Source organism: Tenrec ecaudatus, chromosome 9 (genome assembly GCF_050624435.1).
Source record: "Tenrec ecaudatus isolate mTenEca1 chromosome 9, mTenEca1.hap1, whole genome shotgun sequence".
Taxonomy (NCBI): Eukaryota; Metazoa; Chordata; class Mammalia; order Afrosoricida; family Tenrecidae; genus Tenrec; species Tenrec ecaudatus.
In genome coordinates this window covers 93,508,632-93,535,292 of record NC_134538.1, presented here as the reverse complement: position 1 = coordinate 93,535,292, position 26,661 = coordinate 93,508,632, and the positions used below count along the sequence as shown (strand labels likewise).

General features: G+C 39.5%; 1 protein-coding gene across 6 annotated transcripts in view; it reads right to left on the bottom strand.

Annotated features, from left to right (window-relative positions):
• DGKB (diacylglycerol kinase beta) overlaps nt 1-26,661 on the bottom strand; it is a 712,573-nt gene that overhangs the window by 631,346 nt on the left and 54,566 nt on the right. The window lies entirely within an intron of this gene.

Sequence of the window (26,661 nt, the reverse complement as noted above, 5' to 3'; positions counted from 1 at the left end):
ACCTCGACCGTACAATGTATCCGAACCCAAAGTCAGCCTGGCTGCACAGCCGCCGATCCAACAGGAAGGCATCCCTGGAAGCCAAATGCACATGCACTGCACTACCTTCATCGCCTGCCACCTGCCGGGACATCAATCCATGCAGAATTGTGCCCCATTTATCAGAGTACCCATTAGAGTAGCACCGCCTCTATGCTGGCTGTGGAGACTGACTCCCACTCCCTAGACCTCCAGGGAATGCACAACTACTGTGACCAACTCAGAAAATCCATTGGTCTCATAAAGAAGTGAGAGACCCCTAACCATTCAACATCTGTCACCCCACATCAGGGAAATAACATGCTCTCTCAGCAAGCTTAGCCAGAGCATCCACATATATTGGAAAGAAGCTACACTCTATGCGTAATCGCATTTCAATTGACTAGCTGTTCATAATAGATCTCACCATATTTTGGAAACTATATTTTAGGACTCACATATTGATGGTGTGTGTACCTTCCATGACCATTACCATAAGGAAATCACACACACCTACCCACCCAACTCCATCACAGAGATCATTTTCACAAAATAGCAATTAAAATAATTCTTTAAAAAATTGAAGGAGAAAATGCAGAAATAAAGCTCTGTATATGTGTGTGTACACAAACAAATATACAATCAATAGTCGCTTATTTTTTAGATACTCAATAGCAAGGGACTAAATTAAATTTTCTTTCTATTCAAAAAGTCAATGAGAAATATTCCAGATCTTGGCTATCTCAGAATCATTAAAACTCAGGTTTATTGTATCGTGTGATTCTGTAATGTTCTCCGTGCTCTGGGCTGCGTCAAGTTTAGGTTGATGGGTGGGCAGAGGAGTGGGGGACACAGAAGGAGTCATATTTGCTGTCATCGCAGAGATCTGACTGACTTGGTGCTCTTTCCACTTTTAAGCACGTTTCTTCTTCTTAAAGATCTTTATATTGATACCTTCAGCAATTATTTAATATAATGTAAGCAAAGCAGATAATTTACCAGTAATATTTGTATATCATAGTAATTTTTGACATAAGATATTTGTAGCTGGAATCATTCTTCCACTTGTTTGATTTTATTAGAAAACATTATTAAGTCCTCATGCAAAGATTGTTAACAGAAAAATATTCAATCAATAAATATAATTTTGGTTCTATACTTCTGCATTGAGCTAATAGGAGTTGAAGTAGGTGGAGGCTTTTAACTCTCATTATTACTTTACCTCCTTATCTTACTTAGTTTCTTCCCTTAAATGCATGAATTAATCCATTATTATATTTTAAAATATGTTCAGTATTTATTCAAAGTAGATTTGTTAATACATTTATGCTTATTTTAAATGAACAAAATAATATTTGGAAATGTTTTATTTATAATTAAAATATTTTGGTAGTTTGTTTTAAATTTATTATATATTTAATTATAAAATAATGTGAAAATATTAATCATTTTAAAATTAAAGTATATAACTAAACATAATTGCTTCCATAAAATCCAGATCAAGTATTTTAGCTATTTATGTTCCATTTTGACATCTGTCTCTTGTTACAGCATTTGTTTATTCTCTGATATAAAAGATAAGAAATGTGGTGCCATTACCCCTTTTCCTAATATGCTCAATGTTGTACTGATCACATTACCAAATTTAACAGTAATCTGTTTGGCACCATGTGCCTGAAAAGATTTTCCTACCCCTCAATTTCTTGATCTTTCAAATCCCTGCTATCTGTTTTTTGTCCCCAACAGTCTCAGAACTAAGCATTGGACCTATAATTCTCCTTAACTGGAGGCTCAGTTAGCTAAGTATTGGGCTATAAACTGAAAGGTCAACCAGAATTCCCCAGAAGAAAATCGACTTTCTGATCCTGTAAAAATGTAGAGGCTTGGAAACTCCAGCGAGGAGTTCAACTCTGCACTATAAGGTCACTGTGACTCTAACTTGACTCAATGGCAGCGGGTTCCGCTTTACTTTCCGACCTACTTATATCATTACTTGTACCGTTTAACTCTGTGATGAAGAGTCATCTTCTTCCATAGCAAAAGTTGTAGCTCCCACCCCTGAACAAAACAACATAGACACGCAATGCAGCTAAATGAAAGAATGGGTCATAGGATACAAAAAGCAATCTGTGCCAGTTCTAGGGTGGGTAACCTACATAGTGTTGTGCCCTTTATATGTTACCCCTGCCTCCTTTCTGCCAGCCATAAATCAGGCCTTGATTCAGCTTAGAGCATGCAGAACATGAGAGAATCACACACAGAAAAATTAACCTGAATTTTAAATGACTCTGAGACAAAGAGACACCCAAGATCTAGAATATGTCCTAGTTAACGATGTTGAACACAGAGAATAAAAACCCTTTATTCTTTTAAGTCTCAGATTGTTGGGTATCTTGTTTCAATATCACAGTATGCTTTGAAAGAACAAACTTCAGTATTTCGTCTAAGGATTGAGTCTAAAATATGAAAACCCTTTAGCAACATCTGTAACAATAGCATTTAGTTCCATATATACTCAAGTATAAGCTGAGTTTTTTGGTACATTTTTAATGTAGTTTTTGTGGTAAAATTAGGTGTCTCAGCTGATATTCAGGTCAGCATATACTTGAGTATACATGGTAATAGAATATACTTTTAATCAAATACTGTGATTGTTCCTAAAAGAGAAGTTAAAATGAATACTCCAAACATCAAGTATATTTCATGTTCTAATACTTATTCATCAATTCAAATCATGCCATATTTTAATTTGCATAGTATTTTGAGTATGATATTATCATCCACATTTTTCTTCCAACAATGCCATTATCCTTGCTAATGGAAGAGACAATTTTTTTCTTTGCCTAAAAAAAATCCAAGTTCCTAACAATTTTAGGGATGGTGAATTATTTAATGTGTTTCTTCTTGTGAAAGTTTGTAAGTCCTACCAGACAACCTTTCCCTGCCTGAGATTGGTAAGAATGGATACTGATAGCATTCACTGCTGAGGGATTGTGAACAGGATTCCCTGGTATGCATATTCAATGAGTCTTCTGAGACGCAGGAGGAGGGATCTCATTACCAGCAAGAGCCAAGAGTGAAGCCTGTCCTCTGAACCAAAGATCACTATGTGGGTGAAATTCCTTGTTCCAGAAAACAGCCATATCAGTGGGGCAACAACAGGAGACCAGACGCCATAGCATGGGACCAAGTGGACTCACAAAGTCTTTTTGTGCAAGAGGCTGGCTTGTGGAATGGGGTACCTCTGGGCACTTCAATAGGGTACCTCGGGCCTTGTTGACCCCTGGAAGTGGAGTTCATTGCCTTCATGCAAAAGCTTCCTGGAGGCTTCCTGGATGTCTCTGGGCACTCAATTCAGAGAGCTAGGTTTGCTGACCGATGGACCTTGAGTTGAATGCCTTCAGGTACAGGCTACAGGGGAATGGTCTGCCTTGTAAGCATTTATTAATAGAATTGAAAGAACTTCATAACATGTCCTGAAAAACAACTATCCAGATCTTTTCTCACTGTCATTGCAACTTGTTAGCTTCCTTAATAAACCCTTTAATCATGAATGTTTTCTGGGAATTCTGCACAGCCATTGCAATGGATATTAGAACCCAGAGAAATAAAATTTTAAATATCAATTTATACCACACATCAATGAAATTATATATTAGAATCCAATATTTTCTTAAAGGTTTTCTTCTGAGTACTCTAGATTGCTATTTTAACTTGAGTGTCTTGCTTTGTAGGTCTACTGAATAGTTTACAGAATTTTTCTTACATTTTGGGTTTCCTCTGCATGGCTTTTAAAAAAAATAATCTTTTTAATTTTCCCTCAAGTACATGGAGGTAAATAATTAGATAAGATACATAATATAGACTCCCTAAGTCTTTTCTAGTAGGAAAATATCTTTTTATCCGGAGTAGAAATGAGATTCATTTGGATATATGATTAATTAGAAATTCAAAATAAATTTTCACCAGGTTCTGGAAACACTGGTCTGTAGTCTCGTGGCGTTGATGTCTTCTAGTACGATCGTGAATCTTAATTTTTTATTTTCAGGAGCCCCTTGTACAGTTAAGTTGACTGGGGAGGATATGGATTCATTTGTTCCTCCTTTTTGGAGCAGTTTGCTTCAGTTAATCCAATATTGTGTGCTTTCACCTAGATGTTTCTAGGTGTGTTCCTGAGCCCTGTGGTGACATCCGGAGAAGAATGAACACCAGTGCTCATCTTCCTGTGTTCAATTTCTGTCTCTGCCATTTACAGCCTGCAGAACTGTGGCAGACACTGAGTCTTGCCTCTTCATAACTAAAGGCTCGCTGTCATCAAAAGATGACCAGGGGGCGGGGAGAGAATATATATATTATGTATATAATATATATTCTTTTATATATACATATATATCCTTTTCTGTATATATGAAAATCATTTTCTTAAGCTCAGGAAAAGATATTTTTAGGTCAGAAAGTATAAATATAGTGTCAAACAGAGTGAAGAAATAGTGAAATATAAAACTGCATTTGCTTGCTGCGTCTAATAGACTTCCGTAGTGAAGGGTTCCAATAAGAAGGGACGCCTCCCAGGGAGGAGGTCACATGTGGATCCTTGTAATCAGTTCCCCCTTTCCACCCCACTCACCCTCCACTCTCCCAGCATCGCCCCTCACACCCCTGGTCCTGAAGGTATCATCCACCCTGGATTCTGTGTGCCTCCAGTCCCCATATGCACCAGTGTACAACCCCTGCCCTATCCAGTCCTGCAAGGTAGAATTTGGATCATGGTAGTTGGGGGGAGGAAGCATCCAGGATCTGGGGGAAAGATGTGTTCTTCATCGGTACTACCTCACACCCTGACTGACCCATCTCCTCTCCTAAACCCTAACTGTTTGCATGAGAGGTTTCTCTACTTTGAGTGCAACCGGTAAATAAGGAAATGCCAACATCTCTCTTTCCTATCTTTAGAGTCAATATTAATGGCACACTATGGTTACAATAATAAATTCCCCCTGATTAAGAAATAAACAAACTCTCACCCCCAACCACGGCCCTCACTTTATGCACTTATCTCCTTGCCTCTATAAGATTCTTTTGGTTAATGCTTATGACATTAGCCACTCTTTCCTTTGCTTTGGGCACTGGGGATGAAGAAGTAAAAGAAACAGTAGGAAAAATAAACCTTAATGGAACATTCTCATTGGACATGAGAGGGACGTTAGACAAATATTAGAGAATGAAAAGGAAATATGTTAACAGGGGATAAGTGATTAGGCGGAAAGAAATGGTCTGGTGGAATGTGAAGTGAACAGAGTTCTCTGGAATGCTCTTCCTCCTGAGAGGTGACTTTTGGGCAAAGACCCAAAGGGAGAAGTGTGAATGATGTGAATGAGGATAGCGAACCGGCTGACGTGATAAGTATACCACAGTGTGCTTACAGGATAATGTTCACTCTTATTCCTGTGTGTAAGAGTCTGTGCCACTTGCTGTCCTGTTTAGCTTTTTCTTTTTAATATTTTTGAAAGGTTTTATACATTTTTCAGGGCTGATGTCTCTTATGGAAAATAGTTCTACTGTGTTACATAGGTGCTTGCTATGCATCGGAAATAACTTGACGATACATTTTGCTTGCTTGTTTTAATTTCATAGTATTTAACCCATTTGAAGCACACAATAAGATGGGAAAGAAACATCTTAAATAATAAATAAAATAGCTGCTTGACCACCAGTGCCAACTATGTGAATCTTAAACATGTTAAGATTCTCAGAATTACTGATCATTTTTATGACCAGAAGGATGCATTTAGAAAGGATTCCTAAAGGTAGAAGGAATATGCACTCCTGAATTGCCGATCACCAGATTTCTGACCGACTTTTGAAGTATATGTCACCTGTGTTTCATGAATGATAAACTTGTTAAGTCACCCTCCCAGTGGGCCTCTCACCCTTATTTCCAAATTCCTTGGAGAGCTGCTATTTCTTCCTGCTCTCACCGCCTGAATTTGCTATTTGCTGTGAGAGAACTATCGGAAGTCTTACAGTAGGTCATTTCTGTGACAAGCTTTGCTTACTAACTCAAACATATAACTTACTCATGTAAATGGGTTTCAACACATATATTTTTTGCCACTACTTAGTGATTTTGCCATTATTCAGCTTGGCAAACATTTTCACCAGAATTCACATTTTATTAAAACTTGGATTTACTTAAAAAACTGAAGTACCAGGGAGCTTTCGTGCAAACATTTCCTCTTTATATGAGCAATTTAATCCCTGATGCATTCAGTGTTTTGATTACATCCTGCAAATGACGGAAATAAAATAGGTGATTTGTCACAAACCTATATTTATCAAATGCAAACTTAAGACAAGATATAGTCATGACTTCAAAACCAGGAAATGAAAGAGATAGATCACTGTCATAGTAGATAAATGTTTTTATTTTAAAATGAATAAGTGAATACAATAATATACAGTTTAATGGTGCACTTTAAAATAATCATGAAGAAAAACTCAGTATCTTTCCATTCCATTTCCAATAATTTTGAAGCCCCTTTATATATAAACTTAACAAGATAAAAAATCATTATAATAAACAAAGCAGGGCTTTTATATATGCACATGCATATGTATTATATATTTCTAAATCAATAAATATATAAAAATAAATATGTATATTTACTTTCACTTAGTATCAGATTTATGCAGAACATATTGTACTCTACAGACATCCATAAAAACTATTTTTAAACTAAAAATTATATTTTCAGAATGTAGTAGCATTCATCAATCTTCCTTTACTCATTGCCATTATTAATTGTTCTCTCCTTAATGGCTATTTGGGTGGTTTTAATACTGTAGTCTTACAAGCAATGCTTTTTCACACATAGTTGTACAGATTTTCAGCTGTAGATATACATAGGATTGCTTGAATAAATCCCAAGATTAGAATCGATAATTTCCATGTTAATTTTGTTGAAGCGATAATTCCCATAAATACCCCCCCCAATAAAATTGTACCAACTAACATTCTCAAGCAAACAGGTACATATCTTAACTAATTTAGCTATCACCGATGGAATACTGTGCAGTGACTGGAGAGACCCAGCTCTCTCGTGCAGGTTTTGCTGGCATTTCACTGAGGAGCAGTGGTGCCGAGCACCTTGCAGTCCACTGTCCATGTTGCCTTTGAATGATAAAAAGCTCTGTCGGTATGACAGTCATATGTACAATTTTTCCTTTGGGACTTAAGTTATTTTGTATTGTGTTTAAGAAATGTTTTCTCCCAAACGTATTCTCCCCTCGACGACTTAATATCACTTTTAGACATCTGCTACACTTCTTCACGTCATCAATACACTGGAATTGCTCTTACTACATTGATGTGGAAGGAACCCATATTTTTTCAAATCATTCATAATCTTATCTCTAGCAAATAGACTATTCTTTAAATGCTCACATTTGCTTCTGAACTCAATTTCATAACATTTTTGAGAGCTCTGTAAATTCTACATTTTTACTGGTACAACTTTATACAAAACTATCATCTCATAAGTCATCCACCCCCCCACCCCCCCTTGGGACTTCTCCCTCAGGAAAATTGTTGCAATATTTTGCATTTTCATCATTAATCTAATTTTTAAAGCAGTTTTTATCATTTCCCTAAAATCAAAAAAACCACTATATTTTAATAGAACATGATTCAATTTGCATTTTACTTAGTGCAAATTTGGCATTTTTCAATACTGAACATTTTAGTTGTGAATATGAAATATTGTTCCATTATTATGCCATTTTTAATGTCTCCTGCATAGTTGCATACTTTTATCTATTATGTTTTCACTTATATTTTGTTGGATATATATATATATATAATAATTTTCTTTTTTATTCTTTATGTCACCTTTTGTGTTTGGGTTTTTAACAACATTTTCTAGTTTTCAGTGTTTGTACATAGAATTGAAGTTGAATTTTTCTTTTATTAATCTTACATCAGAAACATGATGACTTTAATTCTTAATTTTCTAAAGTTCTTACAAATAGACAATCAGATCTTCCATGAACTATGCTACTTTGTACATACAAAGTTTGATTTTTGTTTCTCTCCTCTCTTTACTGGTGTTAATCTCCAATGTAATATCAATAAAAGACACAGTGGTGGGTATCTTTGCTGCGCTTCTGATTTCAGAAGAAATTCCCACATTCCCTGCCATTAAAAATTATGTTTGTACTGGTTTTAATCTGTAATAATTTTCATGCCTTGAGGACATTTTTTGGTTTGCTTGATTTACAAAGAAAAACATTTTTTTAATTTAATCATTTTATTGGGGGTTCGTACAACTCTTATCACAATCCATACATACATTCTTTGTGTCAAGCATATTTGTTGACATCATCATTCCCAAAACATTTGCCTTCCACTTGAGCCCTTGGTATCAGCTCCTCACTTTTCCCCTCCCTCCCCGCTATTCCCTCCCTCATGAACCCTTAAAAATTTATAAATTATTATTTTTTTGTCATATTTTACACTGTCTGATGTCTCCCTTCACCCACTTTTCTGTTGTCCGTCCCCCAGTGAGGAGATCACATGTAGAACCTTGTAATCTGTTCCCCCTTTCCAGCCCACCCTCCCTCTACCCTCCCAGTATTGCCACTCACACCACTGGTCCTGAAGGGATCATCCTCCCTGGATTCCCTGTTTCCAGTTCCTATCTGCACCAGTGTCCATCCTCTGGTCTCGCCAGACTTGCAAGGTAGAACTGGGATCATGATGGTGCATGGGTGGAGGGAGGAAGAAATTAAGACCAAGAGGAGAGTTGCCTGTTTCAACATTGCTACACTGCACTCTGATGGGTTCATCTCCTCCCCGCCACCTTCTGTAAGGGGTGTCCAGTTGCCTAAGAATACAAATAATTTTTATTGATAAACATGAATAATTGAACATGAAGTAATCAGTGTGAATTGCATTTGGTGCATGTACGTGCTAAAATATCTGGATGCTTGAAGTAAAAATAATTATATATATATTATATAAGTCATTCATGCTTGCTTCACAAAAGGTGTTCAAACATCTCTGCAATCAGTGGATGAGAAAAGTACCAAGTTCTCTGAATAATGCACTTGACTCAGGAGGGGAATTGCTGTGGCTGCTAAATTCAAGGCAGAGGAGTGAGCGCAGAAGGTTATGGCACCTTTTGAAGGGGTTTCTAAGTGCTTCTCTTGTTTGAGTTCTTCAAGGGAAACAAGTTGATCGTGGCTTATTATGAAGATTTAATTTTTTTTAGTTAAAATTGTACTAATGAAGAAAACACTGGGAAGTTGAACTAAGATATTTCTTTCCCTCATTACATCGCTACACTGTTCTTCAAAGGTCTGTCTCTGCAGAAATATTTCCCATCCACTCTGCTGTCTTTGTTTTACAATTTAAGACTTTTTCTGTTTGTCTCCCAAACTCAAGGTCTAGAACACTATTTCAATCCCTCGAGAATGACAAAAGTGCCATTTTGAATCAAAGAGCGCACATTTCTTCAGGGAAAGAGTGAAAAGGTGGGAGACATCGACTTCAGAAGTGTATAGAATGAGATGGAGGCTATTTAAAGAATAGCTTCACATGTAGATATTTTTGTCTATTAAAGGTTTACATGAGTTTGTAGCAGTACTTTCTGACCTAACATAGAAGTTGAAATATATGTGTGTGCTCAAAATTCTATTACTTTAAATAGATTTAATTACACAAAATAACATTATTCAATATTTCACAATGTCCTGATTATTTTGCCTCTCAATTTATGTTATTTAAAAAATAAAATCTAATGGCTGTATATAATGTCCATGAACCCAGCCATTAAATAGGTGACCTGTAAATAAGAATATGTATCTACAGGGTCTAATTTTAATAAAATCTAGCTAATGAAAAACAACTTTCAACATTTTAAATATGTTCACTTCAAATGAAAACTCTCTACTATTTTAGTCTAGAATTCTAATTTTCTGATTTTTATTTTCTTTATAAGATAGTATGAGAATTACTTCTACTCTTAATGTTTGTTTAATTTCCTGGCCTGTGAGCCAGGGCAACTTGGCTTATTTGTTATCTAACCCTTACACTCTCATTTTCCCCTTTGGAAATTCTGCATGGTTGTTATGAACTCTACCATATATCTCAATATGTTTATTTCTGAAATGCTTTTATCCAGTAGTTCACACTGGAGTAGAGTGAACTTTCTTATTATTGCTCTTCTATCTGTGTCTCTATATCTTCTACCAAATGATTGGGGGAGACTATTGAAATGTAGTGGGTGTAACCCTAATAGAAGGGATTGATCAGTTCTAGTTACCACTCTCCTGACTATATGGATGAGCCATTGATGAAGCACAGGAGAGAAATCCCAGGCTCATTTGAAGAACAACCACTACATTAGCATACTAACTCACGATCTCTGTCTGAAGAAACAAAGCCAAGGCAGCAAAATTAAGAGAACAGAGAACAAATGCCAAGACTTGAAACTGTGAGAAAAAGCAGGCAGCTGGATTCCTGGCTGAGAATTTGAGGATGAGAGAGATGTGGCTGCTGGCTGAGGAGAGGGGGTGTTGTGGGCCAATAACTGTGTCAATAATGTTTTCTAATCTTGGGTTGTGGCAACCTTTTAAGTCCTCTAATATACCTCCCTCATGGTGAGTATGGTCTGTGAGCTCTGCATGGCCAGTGCAAGAAATTATACAATACAGAATATAGGTAGATGCTGTGGGCATAAATATCGGTGTCTGACTAGGTTAATAGATGTAGGATGGAGGCATGTCTAACCTCGGTCAAGCCAGAGGAACTCAAATATGGCCACCTCTCCTCACCATTTAGGCAGGTACCCAACAACAACAACAACAACACACACAGAGTTATGGTCAACTATGGTTGCCCTTCTTGTTATGGTCCCGTATATGAAATGCTGTGACTATGAACTTCATACACTTGGGGTTATGCTCTCATTTTGGAGAGCAGTCTAGACTATGCTGATGGAAAGGGATTGGGTGGACTTGTGACCGACTTTGATGGAGGATGGAGGCCAAGTCTAGCCCTTTGCTTCTTTTAAGGCATCTTATTCGTACTCAATGTGAACTAGGAAAACCATTTGTTTCTTTGGACAGACTATGGTCACATGACACAGTTCTACATACCTTACCTCACCAGGAAGACCAGGCCTCTCTTTTCCTGACTTAGCTGTGGTAGAAGCAATACAATCTGCGTGGCTTTTGAACCTTTGGGGCTTTTGGATCTGGACCCTGCATTTGGCTAGTCTGCTTGACCTTCAGATTTGGGGCTAGAACAGAATCCACCACTACATAAACATTTCCTCAAAGTGATTTTCCATGAGTAACGGTGGAAGTGGGGAGAAATGGAGCAAAGTAGAATCTTGAAAGAGTTGTACATTAGGGATATCTTCAATTCCCAACTGCTTGGACTAGTCTGGTATTAATTTTTACAAAAGAAAATATTACACCACTTGACTTTTAAAGAAAATGGGTATAAATTACCAATTTTAACTTATATGTAAATTAGTTTCCATAAATATATTGGAAAATTGTGACAACTTAGAATATGTGCAAAAAGAACAAACAAGGACTAGAAATATTAAAAAACTAACAAAATATATGTCAAGAATGCATAAAACCTATTTAGCTACTAGTCTATTTTATCATATACTTCTATATAATATTCAAATATCTATTATTAAGAGATATAAATATAACAAAACTTAGACACAAACTTTATTCAGCACTATTGGTGATAGACAAAATGTAGATAAATACAAAGATACGGTAATAAGTTATTAATAAGTAGTAACTATATAAAATTCACTGTACTGCTGCATACTACCTCGGGTACCACTGTGAGAATTTCATAGTGCCTCCTGCTAAGACTGCCGCGTGAAAGGTGATTCACGTAGCCACCTGAAACCCCTGTGACACTAATCATCTAGACACGAGCAAATGGTCACCCCAGTGAGCAAATGGTCACCCCAGCCAATGGTCTTTCACAATGCAAGTGAACATTAGAGGGTTTGGCACAACTTCATCCTGAATAGTGGAACAGGCTCAACCTTAAATAACTCCTTGGGATCCATGCACATTGACACTAGGGATCCTGAAAGTGCTCCCAAGACTAAGAGAAAGTCATGGCTTTACAAAGAAAAGTTGAATGACTTGATAAGATTGAGGTCTGCCAGTGTGGTTGGCCGTCATTTGAAGATAAATGAATCCAGTGTACGGACAAATGTAAAAACAGAAAATGTATTCTTGAAGCTGTTGCTGCAGCTGCTCAAGCAGGGGTGAAAATATTGCGGGTTATTTTTTGTTTTGTTTTTTAATTACCCATTTAACACCTATTGAAAATATAGCTCTTTTTAATTGGTTTATTGGGGGATCATACAACTCATCACAATCCATACATCAATTGAATTAGGCATGTTTGTACATATGTTGCCTTCATACTTTTCTAAACATTTTCTTTCTATTGAGCCCTTGGAATCAGCTCTCCCCCCTCCCATGACCCCCTGATAGACTGTACATTGTTATTATTTTCATCTCTCACACAGATCGCTGTCTCCTTTCCCCCATGTTTGTTGTTGCTCTTCCCCCTGGAGAGGGGTGTATGGTTATGTGTCGATCATTGCAATTGGTTCCACCTTTCTCCCTTCCTCTCCACCTCTTACCCTCTGGTATCACTATTCCCACTCCTGTTCCTGGATTCTGTATGACGTGAGCTCGCATCCCTTTCTAAAGCTGTGTACATGTTCTGGTCTAATTTGAACTGGGAAGCAGCACCGGGGTCATTGAAGTGGGGGGGGGGCAAGGAAGCCTCAAGGAACCAGAGGAATACAGTGTGTTTCTTCGATGCTTTACTGCACCCTGATGACTCATCCCCACCCTGTGGGCCCTCTGTGGGGAGACTGTTCCACTGTCTACAGATGGAACATTCTCGCATTCTCAACAATATGTTTTTATTTGTTATGTGTCTGCCAATACCTATTACCAGGTACCTATGACTCCTCATGATCGCACTGGTAGTATACTTCTTCCATGTGGACTTGTTGCTTTACTGCTGAATGGTGCCTTAAGTAACTTCAAGCCTTTAAGAGTCCAGATGCTATATCTTTTAATAGCCGGGCACCATCCACCTTCTTCATCACATTTTTCTTCTGCACCCATTTTGTCTTCAGCAATTGTGTCAGGAGGGCAAACATCTCAGACTGCCAACTGGTTAGAACAAAGTGTTCTTATATTGAGAGAGGGCATGAGCAGAGGCCCAAAGTCCATCCCCTCCCTCAGTGTATTGCCCTATAAACATATGTACAAGGGCCAATGCCTCTATTTTTGTGGAGTAATGTATTTACATACGTACACTGCTATGTTCATACCTCTATCCATTGCTTTGCTTCCTTGATCCTTCCTCTGTTTCCTTTTACCTTCCTTCTGCCCCGCTGCCACTTTCCCCTTATTTCCACCTCTTGGTACCTCCTCTTAGCTCATTTGCTATTGCTCCGACATCGCCCCTCATCAGCCCCCACCACGCCTTGCTCAGAGAATGCAGCTTTTATGTGCATGTGGGGCAGCTGTGAGAGAGGCATGCCTACCAATGAGGTAAGAAGGAGGAGCACCGCAGAGAATCGCGTTCAGAGGACTGAAATGTGAAACAGACAGACACAAGGCACAGTGCTTTCCATAACAGCACAAGAGTGCCTGACTCTCCTGTTCCCGCGCCCATCTTCTTACCACTCCTGACTCTGCCATTTCTGAGAAAAGGAAGCCCAGCAAGCCCTCCTCATGTTCTTCTTCCTCTGCCAGCTCTGTGGGACGATGACCAATCTTGTAAACCACGGTCATCATCTTAGAGGATCGATGAATAGAGTAATAGGTCATAAATGTATTTTCTCTTCCTCGTCCCTTTTTGATAACATTTTCTTTTCAATAGCTTACTTTGTTGCAGGGACCCAGTATATGTTACATATGGCAAAAAATAGGCATTCATTGATGATTTTTTTTATCAGTATGGTGACATATACAAGGAAGCTTTTAAAAGCCTTTGGAAAATTATATTTAAACATAATGAAAATTTTCCATGAGCTCTCTGAAGCCCTCTCATTTGTAATTATACCCAAAAAGCTATTTTCACCATTTTAAAATGCATACATACCCTAGGTATTTCATTACGTCAGAGGCTATGTTAAGTGGAATTATTTTCTTTATTTGTTTATCAGAGTGTTCATTTTGCTGTTCAGAAATAGAACCAATTTTTATGGGCTGACCTGGCACACTTATTCTTTTTAATACAGTTTATTTTTATTAACAGGACTGTGTTTGAATACAAGTATCTCAAGTTCTCATTCTGTAGGTTGCACATCACATACAACAGCAAAAAGAAAAAATAAATACTACTCTTTTCTCAGCCATTTTGATGCTACCAATCTTTCCAACAAACAGTGTCACCATTTACACTTGATTTTTAGTACAAACAATTCACACAACTAAACCAAAATGGATTAGCAATTGATTGAGAATATAAAACTAAATTATCATTTCACCAGAAAAACTATAAAATAATCATCAGGGGTGGGGGGGAAATAGAAGGCCTAAGTTACCAAGAGGAGCCTCAGTGGCACCATGGTTATATTTAGGGCTGGCATAGGGAAAATCAGCAGTTCAAAACCACCAGCAGCTCCACCGGAGAAAGATGGGGCTTTCTACATGCCTAAAGAGTTGCCATCTCAGAAACTCACGGGCGCAGTTCTACCCTGTCTTACAGGGCCATGATGAAGTCAGTATTGACTCTATGGCAGTGAGGGCTTTTTTGGTTTGTTACCAAAATCCCACTTCTACTATGCTATAAAATATTATAAGAGAAAGTCACTCCCACCTATCCAACATAAAGAATCATTTAGTCAAAATGATAATATATTTGACATCAATGGATACATTAAAGCAGCCAGGTGAAATGAATTTAAAGGGGCAAGAGATGTCTTGAAGAAGATGGGTGAGATACATGAATGATTTCATCACTAGGCTGGATGGGGTGAGTGGGTGGGAGTCAAAAGGAAGGAGTAGTAAGTATGAAATGGGAATAAACAAGTGAAATCCTTTTAAAATCCTTCAATGTGGCTAATTGTAACAGTTTCGCTTGAGAGATTAAGAATATTCAGTTCTTTTGCAAGAGACTCATAAGAAATACTGCACGCAAGTAGCGAGATTGAGGCAGTAGAGCCGCACCAGTGGTGAGTGGTTTTCCTTAGAGAACAGCACCAAGTGTGCGTCCTTTCACTCAGCACAAGCTGTGTGCTGCTCAAGGAAGCGAAGAACTCACTTTTAATTAAGATGATCTGCTCTCGCAAGTCAGCATTTGGTAGTCATTGTGTTTAAACACATAAGGCGGGGGAGGGCGAGAGAAGAGGAAGTGGAAGAGCAGGAGGAGGAAAAGAAGAAGAAGAGGAAGAGGAAGACAGACCAAACACTGCCATAGAGTCGATTCTGATTCATGGCAAAGCTGGTTAAATCCACCTCTAGAGCCAGAGAAGAAAGACATGTCCCAGGCCCCTCAGATCACTGCACTACCTGCCCACAGCAGGGTACTACTGGGAAAGAACACAAAACTCCCCGGTACGTGCCCCCTTTAAAAGCTTGCTGTGAGTAGATGAGGCAGCTAAATGTCGAATGCCCAGGGGACTGTTGTGATACCGAGGATGCTGCCTCCAGGGAAAGTGCAGAAATGAGAGAAAGCCCTGTTGCTGGAGATCAGTCGATCCATGATGATCAGGCGCTGAGGGTGATTGTGACGCCGAGGACTGAGCAGAAGCCAGCTTGACCCCACCCAAATTCATGCACAGAGAAACATGCAAGGACAATCTTATTATAAAGATGCGGGAGAGACAGATAACGGTCCTTTTGTGATATATACAAGCAGGTCCGGCATTACAACAACAGATCTCCCTTTACCTCTCTAGAATGACTCACCCACCAAGCAGGCTGGTGGCGTACTCATTAGATGTTAGGCTAATGTGATCCTCGTGGCTGACAGTCCAAAAATGCCATCAGCTGAGTGGGAGAAACACAGGGCTTTGTAGTCTTGTAAGCAGTTACATTCTTGGAGGCACGCAGTAGATTGCTGAGTCAGAGTTGACTTGATGGCAGTGATTTTTTTTAGAGTGAGACCCGTATTGTAGTATTTTCAATTGCCTCATAGACTTGTTAGTCTTGATACTTTAGAGAAACAAATCCACAGAAACTCATATATAAAAGAGAAAGTTTTATATAATGGTTAAGTGCACATCAAGAAAACAACCCAGAGCTGCCCAAGCCCACAAGTCCAACATTAACCCATATATCCGACACCATCCACAAAGTCCTCCTCCATCTCACAAAACACACACTATGATACAGACTGCAGGAGGAAAGCCGAGTCAGTGAATGTGTAAGCGTCTCAGTGCTGGCAGGGGTCTCCACATGGCTGCTCCAGCACGCAGGGCTGCATCGGGGTAGGTCCATGTGGCTTCTCCTTAGGGATGTCTCGCAGGAAGTGAGCCTTGCCAGCTGAAGCAAGGAACTGCTAAGGCAACTGCACCCTGGTGCGACCATCACAAAGCAAGAGACCAGAGAACTCTGAAGATGAGGTTTATCCAGCCATTTATCCCTCCTCCCTTCAATCAACCCCGCATGTGTTTATCAGCCAGGTTGACACAATAAACTAACTCAGCTTGTAAAAGCTGGACATTGAATAAAGACGACCAAAGAAGGGATGCTTTTGAATCGTGGAGCTGGAGAAGAGTATTGAAAGCACCATGGACCGCTATAAGGACAAACAGACCAGTGTTGGAAGAAGGATGTACGGCCAGAGTGCTCCTTAGAGGCAGGAAAGGCAAGATTGCATCTCATATACCTTGGACAGGTTGTCAGGTTGGAGAAGGACATCATGCTTGGTAAAGCAGAGGTGCCACACAAAAGAGGAAAACCTTCAAGGACAGTTGCTGTGACAAGGGGCTCAAGCATGGGAACAGTTGTGGGAATGGTGCAAGAGCATCCAATGTTGCCTTCAATTGTACATGGCAAAGCAATGGGGAGCAACTGACTTCACGGCCCCTCACAACAAATGAAAAGTTTCCTTATTTCCTCGTCTTCTCTCCTTTGCTCCTATAGATCCCGCCCCCCCCCACCCCCGTCCATGGAATCCTATAATCACAGGTTACCTTCTTTTCTGTGAGTGTCGTTGCTCTTAAATCCATTGCCATTAATTGATACCAAATAATAACAACACTATTAGCTTTTCAGAAGCTGCAAATGTTTACCAGAGCAGATAGCTTGCTCTTGCTCCCCTGCAGTGTCTAATCGGTCTGCACTGGAGATTTTACAATTAGCAGTTTCATGGCTACCCACCAGTTGCTTTTAGGTAACCTCAGGTCAACGTTTAAATAGTATCTCAAGAGAAAGTCTCGATTAACCTCGACATAGTTCTCCATACTCAATTGGTCAACAACGCATACACTTTTTTAAGAATTTGAGTTTTCTCCTGTTTTTCTTTTATGTATTAAGGTGCATATATTGTGGAAATTACGTCCTGTGGCCTCGGGATGGATAGGCTAGGGCATGAGTAGACTATGCCTAGCTTCTGCTGACACTTCAATTCCTTTCTCTTTGGGACCTAACACTTAGGGACAAGTAGATTTATCTCAAAGAGCCATTAATTAGCTTTTAAGACCTTAGAATGTGACATTTGTGGAGCCAATTTACTAACTTGTCTAATAACACTAAAGAACTAAGTCTTCAAAACCAGAACATCATTTTTGCAATGTTTTTGGTTATGCCTACAATGTATCTGTAACTTCATTCACTATGAATATATAAGCATGTATGTATATGTAGATGTATAATTATTCTATATATACACAAGTGCTCAGTGGTATACATATAACTATATACATGACCATACACTCATTTAAAATTATTTTTGTTTTTGCCTAATTATATGTATCTTGATCAAGATTCACATGATATTTTTCATAATCTCACTTTTATCTGTCCCATTTTCTCTTATCTTTGCCTATTAGGGGTCCTGGTGGGTTATGCGTGGGTCTGCTGGCCATAAGTTAAGCAATTAGGACACATCAGGCTCTGATCGGAGACAAACGAAGCCTGGAAAATACAGAGGCAGTTCTATTCTGTCCTATAGGGTTGATATGAGTAAGATTCAAATAAATAACAGTATGTTTTTTGTTGTTGATTTTTGTTTAGTTTTGCTATAGATACTGAACTCTGTTTTTGTGAAAAACACACGGTTTAGTCATTTTCCAAAATCTACTTTTTAATACCTATATTTTAATTTGTATACTTAGGCTATTTACATTTAAAGCAATTATTGATATGTGAATGATGAAATGGTTGATTTTATTTTAGTTTCTCCTCTCTTTTTCTGCCTTTTTGTTGGGCACTTGGACATATATAAATCAGAATTTCATTTAGAGTTCCATATAGTATTTTTAGTGTATTTCTTTCTCTGGCCCTACATTGACTGCTGTGTGCATTATTTCATATCTCCATGAGTTATCACAATCTTTTAGTGTTTTTTATCAGGTCAAGTAGAATAGAGAAATTCTAGTTCCCTTGTTTTTCCTCTAAGCATCCTGTTTATGACATGATTGTTTTAAGTATTTCCTCCACCTATGTTTAGGAATTTCCCAAGAAAAAATAAAATATCTGTGGATTCAAGATTTGTACTCAAACATAAAAAAAAAATCTTCATTCACTATAGCTGAAAACTGATAGCATTGCAAATGTCTACTAGCAGATTAAGTCAATGGGGTATATTCATATAGTAGGAAACCATGCAGACAGAAGAATGAACTAAGATACATACAGCAACATTAATGTGCTCAGATGCTTTACTCTAAGGCAAAGAAAACAGAAATAAAAGGCACTTACTGTGATTCAACATGTAAAACCCACCAACTCACTGCCATCGAGTTGAATCCAACTCACAGCAACCCTAAAGGACAGGATAGAGCTGCCCCTATGTATTTCTGAGACTGGAACTGTTTACTGGAGTAGAAAGTCCTGCCTTTCTGGCCTGGAAAAGCTGGTGGTTTTGAACTGCTAACCTTGGGGTTTATAGTCAAATGCATTACTGCTACACCACCAGGGAAGCCAGATTCATTATATAAAACACTCTTAATATGGCAAGCCTAAAAAGGGCCAAATCGCCCAGCAGGTACCAGGGTTGGGGGTGGCACAAGTGGAATGATTGAAGCTAAAAGAAACTATGAAACAAACTATAAATTGACCTTTATAAAGCTGATAAGAGGTTGTTAAATGTGCAAAACACTTTCCAAAATGCTTTAGATTATCTCACTTGATCAACGCACGAAGCCTTCCGGGTCGGTCCTGCTTTTCCGCCACTATTCTCCCTTCATGAGGCAGAGGCTGAGGGAGAGCATCGTCTTCCTGCCAGTGGAGAATGCGAGCAGAGGCAATGACCAGGGAACTGAGCAATCTGTCAACATGCTGTTTCCTCTTTACTGTGGCCCCGACGCAATGGAAACTTCACACCGGAATTAAAGTATGTGCTTCACATAAGTCAGTGCATTAGTGTGTGCGGAAGTAATATGATGATGACATATTCCATGATGACACTGATGAGTGCCAGAAGGAGAAAGGCTAAAACTGCAGAGGCCTAAGAAGACACAACCAGCCCTTCATGAGAGTCAGTGGAAGGACAGCCGAAGCACAAGTGAGGAAGGGGAAAACAGGGGCTGGCATCAAGGGCTCAAATAGAAAGTAAGTGGTTAGAGAATGATGACGGCAACATATGTAGGAATATGTTTGACACAATTGATGTATGGGTTGTTCTAAGAGCTGTAAGAGTCCCCAATAAAGTAATCTTTTAAAAATTAATTAATTAAAAGCATAAAAAATAATCATTATAGTAGGGCCAGCCATGCCCCTCAGTGACTAAGGGCAATACAGGGGACAGCACCGGAGACACAGTGTGGGAATTGCACCTGACCTGATCCCACCACACCGAGGCAAATCACTGGGGGAGTGCAGCGGAACAGCAAGGGAATGGAGTGGCAAGGTTCCCCAGGGAATGCTGAAAGTGGACTTTGGGGCCAAGGCGTGGTGCCCCAACAGACTGGACTGGAAAACGCTCCTAAGGGCCAGCAAACGATCCCTGAACTAACTACAAGCTTTTCTCTTGTGAACTGTTTTGTTCTGTTCTTTTTCAGTGGTTTGTTTTGGTTGTTTTGTTGTCTGGTTGTATACTGTTGCTTTGTTTTCCTCTGTCTAGTTTTCATGCATGTTAGTGACTCCACAGGTCTGTCTGAATAGGACAGGCTGGATGAACTATCTGGATGAAAAACAACGGGACCGACAGTTCCGGGGGGACTTGGGGTGGGGGGGGTAGGGGGGGTAAGGAAGTGGTGTTAACAAACCCAGGGACAAGGGAAAAACATGGGACCCCAAATGGTAGAGAAGGGGGAGTGGCAGGCCTGGTGGGAAATGATCAAGGGTAAGGTTGCTTAGAGAAGAGGTATACTCTAGCCCAGGTGGCGATGAAGCATGGTAGTAGGGCAGGAGGAAAGTCAAGGGAGATGGAGGAAAGAGCTAGGAGTCAAAGGGCATTCATGGAGGTCTAGACAAAGACATGTATATGCAAATATATATAGGAGGATGGGGAAATAGATCGATGTGTCTATATTTATAGGTCAAGTATTAAGGTGGCGGAAGGACCTTGGGCCTCTACTCAAACACTCCCTCAATGCATGAATACCTTCTTTTATTAAATTGGAACTCTATGATGCTCACTCTCCCGACACAACGGCTGGAGCCAAAGTGGGTGAACAAGTAAATGTGGTGAAGAAAGCTGATGGTGCCCGGCTATCAAAAGAGATAGTGACTGGGGTCTTAAAGGCTTGAAGATAAACAAGCGGCCATCTAGCTCAGAAGCAACAAAGTCCACATGGAAGAGCACATCAGCCTGTGTGATCGAGTGGTCCCAAAGGGATCAGTTACCAGGCATCAAAGAACAAAAAATCATATCATTGACTGCACACTTCCATGATAGGATCGCTGAAGACAAATGGGTGCATAAGCAAATGTGGTGAAGAAAGCTGATGGTGCCCGGCTATCAAAAGAGATAGTGTCTGGGGTCTTAAAGGCTTGAAGGCGAACAAGCGGCCATCTAGCTCAGAAGCAAATAAGCCCACATGGAAGAAGCACACCGGCCAGTGCGAACACAAGGTGCCCAAGGGACCAGGTATAAGGCATCATGCAAAAAAAAAAAAGATATAAGTATGTGTATGTATGTGTATATATGTGTATATGTATATGTATGTGTATATATGTATATATATCATATTAAATGAAGGGGGAAGTGCAGAGTGGAGACCCAAGGCCCAAGTGTCGGCCAATGGAGATCCCCTCATAGAGGGGTTTAGGAGAGGAGATGGGTTAATTAGGGTGTGAGGTAGTATCGATGAAGAAGACAGCTTTCCCCCAGATCCTGGATGATTCCTCTCCCCAACTACCATGATCCGAATTCTACCTTGCAGGGCTGGATAGGACAGAGACTGTACACTGGTACATATGAGGGTTGGAGGTACAGGGAATCCAGGGTGGATGATACCTTCAGGACCAAGGGTGTGAGGGACGATGCTAGGAGAGTGGAGGGTGAGTGGGTTGGAAAGGGGGAACTGATTGCAAGGATCCACATGTGACCTCTTCCCTGGGAGAGGGACAGCAGAGAAGGGGGGAAGGGAGACTCCGGATAGGGCAAGATATGACAAAATAATGATGTATAAATTACCAAGGGCATATGAGGGAGGGGGGAATGGGGAGGGAGGGGAAAAAAAAAAGAGGACCTGATGCAAGGGGCTTAAGTGGAGAGCAAATGCCTTGAGAATGATTGGGGCAGGGAATGTATGGATATGCTTTATACAATTGATGTATGTATATGTATGGATTGTGGTAAGAGTTGTTTGAGTCCCTAATAAAATGTAAAAGAAGAAAAGAGAAAAAAATGATTAGGGCAAAGACTGTACAGATGTGCTTTATACAATTGATGTATGTATATGTATGAACTGTGAAAAGAATTGTATCAGCCCCAATAAATTGTTTTAAAAAAAAAGAGATGTAAGAGCCCCCAATAAAAGTATTTAAAAACAAAAATAAATAAATAAATAAAAATTTTAAAAATGTTATAAAAAAATAATAATCATTAAAAACAGAAGCATCATTTTATTTTGCAGGAATGCTTAAATATAATTTAAATTAAAAGAATTTTAAAAACCAATAAGGTCCATCTGATACATTACATATTTAATCTGCTAGGTTCATAGCAAATTTATCTGAAGGTTCACAGGGGTTGTTTTCTGCTTTAACATTTTGTATCTAAAGGCTTCCATTAGAAATGAAATAGGAACACACCGTTCTTCTTATTGGCCATTTCTTTCGTAACTGTACCAAAAAGGTTCATCATTGGCTCAAAAATGGCCTGTGAGAGAAATAGCGTGGAGATGGAAAGAATGAGACCAGCGGTTCCAGGGGGATAAAGGAGAAGGAGAGGTGGGAGAAAGGAAGAGACAATGGAACAACAAGTGAACTAAAATCAATGTTGAGAAGGGTGGAGGATGCCTAGTGGGGCTTGATCAAGGGCAAAGTACCTGAGAGGAATTACTAAACCTGAATGAAGGCCAAACATAATGGTGGGACCAGAGGAAAGTAAAAGGAAATACAGGAAGGGAGGCCAAGGACATTTATAGAGGTCTGAATACAGGCATGTACATATCTAAATATATATATAATGAGAGGAAATAGAACTATGTACTCATATCCATATGTGAAGAATTAAGGTTGTAGATGGACATTGGGCCTCGACTCAAGTACTCCCTCAACACAAGAACACTTTGTTCTAATAATCCAGCATTCCGTGATGCTCACCTTCCCAACACAATCACTGAAGACAAAGTGGGTGCATAAGTAAATGTGGTGAAGAAAGCTGATGGTGGCTGGCTATTGAAAGATATAGCACCTGTGGTCTTGAAGGCTTGAAGACAAACAAGCAGCCATCTAGTTGAGAAGTAGCAAAGCCCATACGGAAGAAGCACACCAGTCTGTGTGATCATTTGGTATAAATGGGATCAAGTACCAGGCATCTAAGACCCAGAACAAAATCATACCCAAGGTGTATGGATAGGGAAGGGGTGGCACATGAAGTGGGGACCCAATGCCTATCTGTAGATTTTGGACAACCCCCTACAGAGGGGTCACAGGGAAGAAGTGAGCCAATCAGGGTGCGGTATTGTTACCAATGAAACACACAACTTTTCTCTAGTTCTTTGGTGTTTCCTTTCCCCCACTATCATGACCTCAATTCTACTTTAGAAATTGGATCAGACCGGAACATGCACACTGTTACAGATAAGAGTCCCAACACAGGGAATTCGGGATAGGTAGCCCCCCACCCCCAGGTCCAACAATGAGAGTGGAGATATGAGGAGGACTAGGGGAGGGCGCAGGGAGAAAGGGAGAATCAATCACAAGGATCAACGTACACCCCCTCTCAGGGGGACCAAAACCAAAAAGTGGGTGAGGAAAGATGGAGGACAATGTAAGTGATGAAAATAGTGATATATAACTTATCAAGGGTTCATGAGGGAGGATAGACAGGGTAGGGAGGGGGAAGAAATGGGGAGCTGATATCAGGGGCTCAAGGGAGAACAGAATGTTTTGAAAATGATGATGGCAGTATATGTTCAAATGTCTTTGACACACTGGAAGAATATCTGGATTATGATAAGAAATGTAAGAGCCTTCAAGAAAAGGATTTAATCCATCATCATCATCATCATAAAATAAAAAATAATAATTAATTAATTTTAAAACAGATGAACCACAGATCAGAGGGCATGTTGCCAGTTGGCACTGTCAAGGAATACTCTGTGAAAAAGTTTTCAGTACTGTAGTCCTTAAAATAGGCAACGAAGTGGGTGGAGTTGTTATTGCTATTCTTAGACTAGAATTGCTTACAAATGTCAGGGAACCTTGACAGAATTCTGACTGATCTACAGTCATGTACCTCCATGCAGACCTATCATTTGTTTTGACTTTCCAGAACGGAATGTTCCAGCAGGCACCAAAAATGAGAAAAAGGAAATCTTGCCACTTCCTCATGCCGCCCTAGTCCCCACACCCCATCTGCATGCAGTTTTGCTATGGAGTTTCCCTCCGAAAGCGTCGTCAGTGACATGTCGTTCTGGGGCTCTGGTTACAAACAGTGACTGCCCTGCATCACTCAAGGCGCTTCTTAGAAAATCATTGAGAGTCTACCGAAGGAAGATAATGGGATCCAGCAGAAGGACAGAAACAGCCTGATCATTCAAAAGAGGTTGTATTGATGGGAGGGAGCATCAGATATACTTGGAAAATGTAATCATCTTTTCATTCCATTTCCTCATGAACTTTTTGAATCCCATCTCACTCACACTGCCAGGATATCGATGCCAATTCACAGTGACCCTAAAAGACAGGGCAGACCAGATCTGTAGGTTTCTGAGATGGCATCTTCACAGGGGCAGGGAATATCTTCATTCTACTGCAGAGCGGTGGGTGGTTTTGAAGTGCTGACAGGTGGATAGCCGCTTAACCCGTAACCGACTAGGGATTTACACAGGATCCCTGATGGTGTAATGGCTTATGCGCCGGACTGCCAACCAGAAGATTGCTAGCTAGCACCCACCCAGTGCTTCAGAAGGGAAATATAAGGCTTCTACTCTGGCGAACATGTACAATCTTGGAGACCCTCAAGGACAGTTTGACTCTGCCCCATAGGGTCACAATGAGTCAGAATTAACTCGATGGCAATAAGTTTGGTTTTGTTTTCAGACTGTCTTACAAAATATACATTTTTAATTAAAGCAATTCATTGGAAAGGATAAGATGAGAAGATGGATAATCAGATGACATTTCTACTTTTTCAAAAGTAATGGGAAAATGAATCTGTTATGACAAAAGAAATTGTCATCATTATGCCTACCATTTGTCACATACTCTTGGAAATTTTATTATCTCATTCTTTAGTTGGTCCTGTGAGGTATTTATGAGTGTAAGTCATAAAGTATGGCTCCAAAATAATAGACATAAACCTTTATTAGATGCAAATATCAAAATGCAAAGCTATTGTTTCAAGAGGGAGTGCCTGTTGAGAAACAATAGCTTCACGGATTGAGGCTGGTGTTGAATACATGCGGACTGGGGGTGAGTGTGCCACTCTGGTTGCCAGTTTCCCGGCACTGATGTGCTCACCACTCATATGTGGGTGAGTAGGGTAGTGGCTGGGTGGAGTAGTGAGTGGTAGTTTGGGCAAGGATCTCTGTTTATTGGTTGTCAAGGGCACCTGAGAATGGTGTAGGTTGATATTGGCCACCATCTGTCATTAATCTAGTCATGCAACAATGACCTCTTCCCTGGGAGAGGGACAGCAGAGAATGGGGGAAGGGAGACTCCGGATAGGGCAAGATATGACAAAATAACGAGGTATAAATTACCAAGGGCACATGAGGGAGGGTGGAAAGGGGAGGGAGGGGAAAAAAAAAGAGGACCTGATGCAAGGGGCTTAAGTGGAGAGCAAATGCCTTGAGAATGATTGGGGCAGGGAATGTATGGATGTGCTTTATACAATTGATGTATGTATATGTATGAACTGTGATAAGAATTGTATGAGCCCCTAATAAATTGTTTAAAAAAAACCAATGGTGATGTCATTTATCTATATAGTTGAATTCACTTTAAGGGTCATCTAAGACAAAGTTTTAATCATCTTCTGTTATTTAAGAAAAAGAAAAAAAACATGTGCCTAATCCACTGTACCACATTGAGTTAAACAATCCCCAATTCAATTTCTAGCTCTCTTGCTTGCTATGTGATCTTTGCAAGTCACTTAACATCACTGATTTTCAATTGCATCCTCTCTAATCGCATTGTAAGACGACGCAATGAAAAGTACATGCCATGAGGAATATAAGGGAGCTGGCACACAGTAAACTTAGCAGCTATCATCAGATTGCTGTTACTCTCAACATGTATTTCTGCGGAGAGAACGTGTAAAGGAACAGAAAGGAAGTAAACGACCCTGCTCCTAAGACACTAAAAGGAAGCAGGCCGAGGAAAGTCTCAGAAGCCAGACAAAAACAGGCACAGCTAAAGAAAAGGTCAGAGCAAACTGAATCTGTTCTCTTGTTTCTGGGAGCCATTTGTGACATTGCCATTCTTCCAGTAAGAAAGGGTGGCTGGTAGTCTCAAATCAACAGATGAACATTAAATCCTAAATAAAATATCTGTCGGCCATCTTTTGAAGTTACAGGAAAATGCAGATGAGAAGAGTTTGGCTTCTTTAAGATATGTATTCCTTATCTTGTTGCACAAAGGCTTTAAGGAAAAGATATCATGTCTAGATTATTATGAATTATACCTTGGTAACTCTTGCTATGCAAACACATTTTAATTAAATGCACTAGATAAATGTCTCCATAGGATCATAATACTGATCTCATAAAAAGAAATTAATATAAGAGATTAGTTCCACTTTAAAATAAATGTCTTGAATTCATCAATTAAGAACATAGAGATTAA